Here is a 7,413-nt window from a genome sequence, read left to right on the forward strand (position 1 = left end):
TGAGTAAAATCCTTAGATAACTCTAGTGCTAAACCAACCCAAATAGGAATGATAGCTATAAAAGAAACCCCCATGACCTTAACAGATATCCTATTAGAGGATAATCTAATGTAAGAGTCTACTTTAGTAGGAATCCCAAGAACCCTTGTATATTGACCATTATTAGAAAAATTCTTCATCATTGTAGATAAAATCCCTATATTTTTCCTTGTATAATGTAATCAAGCTAGATAGACTTAGCAATACTAATATTCTTTATGAGAGTCATATCTTCTACTAGGACAAGTGCCTTTGAGCTATTGGGAATTATCTACACTAGAGAATTTTAATAACTCTAGAATACCAATAGACAAGAAAGAACTATTGAAGTCATCTTCCTTAATAGAGCCAAAGGTCTCTCATGCATAAACTTTTCTTGATCATGTGATATTGCTATTAGGATTTAACTGTGTGATTTTGAGTCAAAATCATTGACCCATGTTTCATGAGTAGTGATTCAACATGAATCCATCTCTCATGAGAATAAATGGAACACTTAACACTCATTGAATCTGGGTGATGCTCATAGGGGTGAAGCACTAAGATTTCTTGGGATGTCACCCATCCTAGTACTACTCCATCCTGAGCATGCTTAACCACAGAGTTTCCTCCATGGTTAAACCCAAAGCTTGCAACCCTATTTGCAAAACCTTCACTAAGTGTTGTGTCTCATGAACCATTAATTAGAAAGCCCCTTAAGCTTGTCAATTAATAAGTAGGAGACAATTTCCATAGCAAGTCAAATTGTGATATTGCCATCGGGATTTAACTATATGATTTTGAGTCAAACTCATTGACTCATATTTCATGAGTAGTGATTAAACATGAATCCATATCTCATGAGAATAACTAGAACACTTAACACTCATTGGATCTTATCCAAGGGGAGTTATTGTCTTTTTTAGAGATTGATATAAGTGTATCTCTTATGTTAAAAACAATTGTGGGTTTGCAAGATTTTATAAATCAAAATTTCTTGTTCTCCTACTTCTATGATTCATTCATTAGTTTTCATGAGGGTGGGCTAAAAGGAGTTCTAAAAGATCTATTTCTTAAAAATGTGCCAACTTTCAAAGGTCATATTTTGATTGTTTAAAATTCTTATAGAAAGTATGTTAATTTCTTGGAGGCCTTCTTGTATTGATATTTGGCCAAAATAAAAAGCACTTTGGTTTGTAAGTTCAATGTGTGAAGGACTAATTTTATTTTAGTCTACAAATAGGTGTAGTCTTCCTAGGCGCTGAAAGGGTTTTTTGGGGTTTTATCTTTTTTATGGGTTGTTTTTTATTCTCTTATTCTCTTAGGGAAGATTGTATCTATGTTTTAGCCTCTAGCACTTGGATTCTAGGCAAGGTTCCTCTATAATTATTAATTTCACCCTCAATTTGAGTTAGTTGCTCATTTGAATGGACCAATATCAACTAGTATTGGAAATCCTCATCTTCCATTGAAATTTTTAGATGCAAGATTTCTAGAAGGGATAGCTAGTTCTTTTGGGGAATATTCACACTGTGATATTGTTACTAGAAATTGGGCCATGTTTTTGTATGTGATGCATGATAATCTTTGGTTAATTGAAAATCTTGTGTGAACCAAAAATGATATTTTCTTTCTTTCTATTTCTACTCCATTGAGAATACAAAAAAAAATTATATTCAAGTTCTTCCTTTCATTTATAAGAGCTAGTACATTGAGTTGATCTACCATGAATCTTATCTCTTTCATCATGATTCTTAATATTTTTTCACTTCTACATGGTCATTCATGATTTCGATATGTGCAGGATCATGGTCAACAAAACTATGCTCTTAAGTGGCAATAAAAAATCAAAAAATCAGGGTTATGTCAACTTGACATGCAATTTTCTACTTCTTTTTAACTTTATATCAAAAAGCTCAGAGAAAAGAATCTCTAGAAAATTGAATTTAGTTTCTAAACTACTAGGACTTATCTCAAAAACAAAAATTTGAATGGTCAAAATTTTGAATTTAAATGCAATATTACAAAAATTTCAGAATAAAAATAAGAAGTAGATGTTTGTCTGACCACCTTAATCAAAATCAAATGATAATATTTTTTAATAATATTCTAGATATAAGTAGTAGACTCATGCCTAGATGTGACACATATTTTTGGGTATTTTGATTCTAAATAAATAATAATTAATTAATTTTTGACTTTAGTATTTATGGAATAAAAGAACTTTCATGTCTGACCACCTTAACTAAATCAAAACTCTACAAAATTCAAATTTTCACTTTTTTTCCTTGTAGTAGAAGAAACATAGAATGTGATGCATTTTTTGGTTTTAAAAAATATTGTACCATTTGAAAGTTATAGTTGTTTTTCAAGTAGTGTGTCAATCAACACTTTATACATAACTCCATTAGAAAATAAGTAATAATTACTTAGTAAACTAAAAATTTGAAAAAAACTTACATTTATGAAAAGATAAGGAAATTCCTAAGAAACCCTATTCATTTCATGAAATTTTGGTGAAAAAAGTCATCAGCTAAATGTTTGAAGTAAAAATCATATAAAAAAAAGCCAAAAGCACATTTTTAGGATGTTTTTAAAGTTGACCATATAGGTTTGGTATCAAAATATATAGTAGACCTTATAAGGATATTAAGTTTTTTCATTTACTATCAAGGTGGGTGGGAAAAAATTTGGAATAGATTTTGAAATGGTTTGAGATATTTACATACCCATTTCTTGGGATATGATCTTTTTTGGCTCATCACCTAACATGTAGGAATTGTCTATAATAAGTTATTCTATCTATTTGATCATTTGTCTTTTATGTCGATTCTTGGATCTTGTGTGGACCTATCTCTAAGACCATACCTCTTCTTATGCATAATTTTATGATCACACATTTATCCTTGAGGAATAGGACCTATTTGTGTAATATATTTCCTAATTGTGATCTTCCAAATGAATTGTCTAACTTATGGGTATATTATGTACCAAAATTAGTAATTTTAGAGATAAGATCTATAGATTAATCTCTTGAAAAAATTAAGCTCTCAAGTAAGATTCAATGTTAAACCCAGGTAGACCCTATCCTCGTAATGTTGTAAAAAATTGCATTGCATCTCCATTGAATCAATTGAAATATGTTATTTCTTCTATACCTCATGTTGTTCTTCCCTCTATTTTACTCTTGCTTCTTGGTTTTAAATCTTCGTAGGGGATTCCTCATAACTTTCCTATATGAAGTGGTTTTAGAGTGAGGTTGATCCCTTGTGGAATCTTGGACCATACAGACCCTTTTAGAAAATAATGTCCACCAATACAATTGAGGGTATCAATGACTTGAATACAAATTATAACTTCAATTCAACTTCTATAATCAAAATAGCAAACCATGAAGTAAGTGTATTTGGATTTGTACTTAGATTTTTAATTTTGAAGTGTGTTAGTAAATTGTAGAGAATAAACCTACCAATACTGGGAACCAAAACACAAAACTTAAAATTAACTAAAGAGTAACTTGAATAACTACAATCATATGAGAAACAAAAACTGAAGACAGAAAGAACTAAAAAAGTATTATAAATTATTAGACATGATAAATTCGATCATAAAGTTGAATTAAAATTTCTAAAGTGTGTGAAAGCTTCCAAATTTGGGTAAATTTGAGATAGTCAATCGAAGAAAATGTTTTTGTGTATTTTCTTTCATGATGTGGTTCTAGAATAGAAAAGAAATCTTAATGTGAAGACTAAGATACATGGGAAAAATACAGGGGAAATGATGGTACCAAAATGGAGAGAGAAGGTGAACCTCTAAAACATTTCCTTTTTAGTGCAAATTGTCATCACTGTAATTTTTTTATTATACTTTTGTTATTGTAAATTAATGTTACTTTTTCTTGTTTTGATTGTAGCATTTTCCATCACGAAGCCTTCTATATATTAATAATAGTATTATTTTATTATAAAGATTTTAAATTTGTTATCTTCTTTATGTTCTTGTATATATATCAAGGCAAGTGTATCCATATTTTTAACATCTAATTTTGTATACCTACAATCTTAAATGGTACATCAAATGTCAATAATCTGCAGATCAATTTTTTTAAAAAAAATTAATATTAATATACAACTTCGGTACGAATAGAAATTAGACAATTAGACCATATATTGTGGGACCCATTATGCATGTAAGAGTGGAACAGTGGTCATTTAAAGGATTTTTTGAAACATAATCCTTATTGTTACATTTCTCACTAAACCTCAAAAAATTGCACAGTTGATCCAATTATTTTGAACAATTGCTCTAATAAACTTGTATCACTGAACTGCTATAAAAAAATTGATTACTTACTAATTTTCAAAAAAATGGATGCCCATTAGCTCATAGATGACATTCTAGTTGGCTTTTAATTTGCTAACTATTTTTTACAACTATTAAAACATGGGCATTAATTTGTACTCTTTACTCATGTTTGGAAAATCTATACAAAGCTACTATGAAGAGAAATCTTACTACTTTCAATGTTGAATTGTCTAGTTTTTGTATAGAAATTTCTTAATCAATGAAGTCCATACTTTCAATAGTGAATTCATTGGATAACGACAAAGGATATGTGCAGGATCATGGTGTGCCAAAAAGTGGTGATCTGAAACATCTGTAGTTCTAAAATATCTCAAACCATTTCAAAATCTATTACAACTTTTTCCCCATCCACCCTGATATTAAATGAAAACAATTAATATCCTTATAAGGTCTAATATATCTTTTGATACCAAACCTATATGGTCAACTTTAAAAACATCCTTAAAATGTGCTTTTGGCCTATTTCTATGGGATTTTTACTTCAAACATGTAGCTAATGACTTTTTTTTCACCAAAATTTGATGAAATGAAAAGGGTTTCTTAAGAATGTTCTTATCTTTCCATAAATATAAGGTTTGTCAAATTATGAGTTTAGCAAATAATTATTACTTATTTTCTAATGGAGTTATGTATAAAGTACTGACTGACACACTACTTGAAAAATAACTATAACTTTGAAATGGTACAACATTTTTTAAATCTAAAAGATGTATCACATTCTATGTTTCTTCTACTATAAGGGAAAAAAAGTAAAATTTGAATTTTGTAGAGTTTTGAATTAGTTAAGGTGGTCAAACACAAGAGTTTTTAAAATCCAAAAATACTAAAGTCAAAAATTAATTATTTATTATTTATGAGTATGTGCAAGATCATGGTGTGCCAAAAAGTGGCGATTTGAAAAATTTGTAGTTCTAAAATATTTCAAACCATTTCAAAATCTATTCCCACATTTTCTCCACCCACCCTAATGCTAAATAAAAACAATTAATATCTTTGTAAGGTCTACTATATCTTTTGATACCAAACCTATATGGTCAACTTTTAAAAACATCCTAAAAATGTGCTTTTGGCCTATTTTTATGTGATTTTTGTTTCAAATATGTAGTTGACAACTTTCTTTTCACCAAAATTTGATGAAATGAAAAGGGTTTCTTAACAATGTTCTTATCTTTCTATAAATGTAAGGTTTGTCAAATTACAATTTTAGTAAGTAATTATTACTTATTTTCTAATGGAGTTATGTATAAAGTGTTGATGGACACACTACTTGAAAAGCAACTATAACTCTCAAATGGTATAACAATTGTTAAATCCAAAAGATACTTCACATTCTATGTTTCTTCTACTATAAGGAAAAAAAATGAAAATTTAGATTTTGAAGAGTTTTTAAGTAGTTAAGGTGGTTAGACATAAGAGTTTTTACTACTTGAAAAGTAACTATAAATTTCAAATCGTACAAAAAAACTTTAAATCCAAAAGATACATCACATTCTATGTTTCTTCTACTATAACGAAAAAAATTGAAAAAATGAATTTTGAAGATTTTTGAAATAGTTAAGGTGGCCAGACACGAAAGTTCTTTTATTCCAAAACTACTACAGTCAAAAATTAATTATTAATTGTTTATTTAGAGTAAAAATACCCAAAAATATGTGTCACGTCTAGGAATGAGTCTAATACTTATATCTAGAATATTATTTAAAAAATTTATCATTTGATTTTGATTAAGGTGGTCAAACATACATCTACTTCTTATTTTTGTAATATTACATTAAAATTCAAAATTTTGACCAATCTGTTGGCTCCTGATTTAATAGTGTTTGAACAACCAAGTATGCAAGGCAAGAATGTGTGTATGGGCAGTTATATCTCCAATAATGGACACACTTCACCAAGAACTTGGGCCAAATATAAGGCTACACTCCTTCTGCACTTCAGGCTCTGCAAAACCTAAGCGGGTATACCAATAATTCTTTATATGGTACTAGTTATCAAAGTATACAATGATTCTAATGCAAAGAAGATTAAAACCCCTAAATCTTCTATACTTAACCAGGAATCACAACCATAAAATAGTTAAGAACATAACTTATGAAAGTGGCAAGCTAAGTGCGGGTTAACATTGAATAGCTTTCAACATAAAAGGGAAAATGTTTCATTAATGATGTTGATTCAACACAACCTCAAATATGCAATAGTATAACAAGTGGTCCTATAACTGATCAGTGCCTAATCCATTGGGCAATTCCATGAATTCAAAACATACATCTATGACATCAGGACATAAATTGTATACCCATACATCAAATCTGTTGGACCACCTTGTGATTCAGACATCAGTGTTCATTCAAGTCTCATTCTCACAAAATATCCTTCTCAAATAACTAGTAACCTTGTTTAAACATATCAAGCATTTACTTGGCCCTTTGGTGAAATTTTTGCTCATATGTATTCATTTTCTTAAAACTATACATTTAGATGTATAAAATTAAAACATGAAAAACACCTAACATATCAGAACTTCCTGTATTATGTGCACTACTACTGTTCACATGAGAGAAATTGCTGAAAAGTATGTGGTATCATAGTATGGGAACACATCAAAACTGGAACCAGAATATGGTCTCACAATAATGTGCAAATTTTCTCCCTAGAACTGGAACCTACTGGTTTCTCAGTCACAAAAAATTTAAACCTCTACAATGAGAAAGAATGAGAGATATATAGGAAGAATGAAATTTTGGATTGAATCAGCACTTGACATCTATCCACATGAAATTCCCTCTCCTAGCATGAAAACACTCTCTATAATCTCTCTCTTCAACTGAAAATATGATTTGGTTTTATCATTTCTATAACTGATTTGCAAATATCCTTTCCTCAATGATGAAAACTTGTCGAGTCATCAAAATATCTTAAAACCCACCAAAATGCTTGGTAAAATTTGAGTTTTATTGGGTGAATGTGAGCAAAGCGAACTCCAACTACATTCTTACCGAATTTTACTGATCTTCTAACTGGATTTTCAGC

This window comes from Cupressus sempervirens, chromosome 2 (genome assembly GCF_028749045.1).
Source record: "Cupressus sempervirens isolate cs-2001-9-10 chromosome 2, ASM2874904v1, whole genome shotgun sequence".
Taxonomy (NCBI): Eukaryota; Viridiplantae; Streptophyta; class Pinopsida; order Cupressales; family Cupressaceae; genus Cupressus; species Cupressus sempervirens.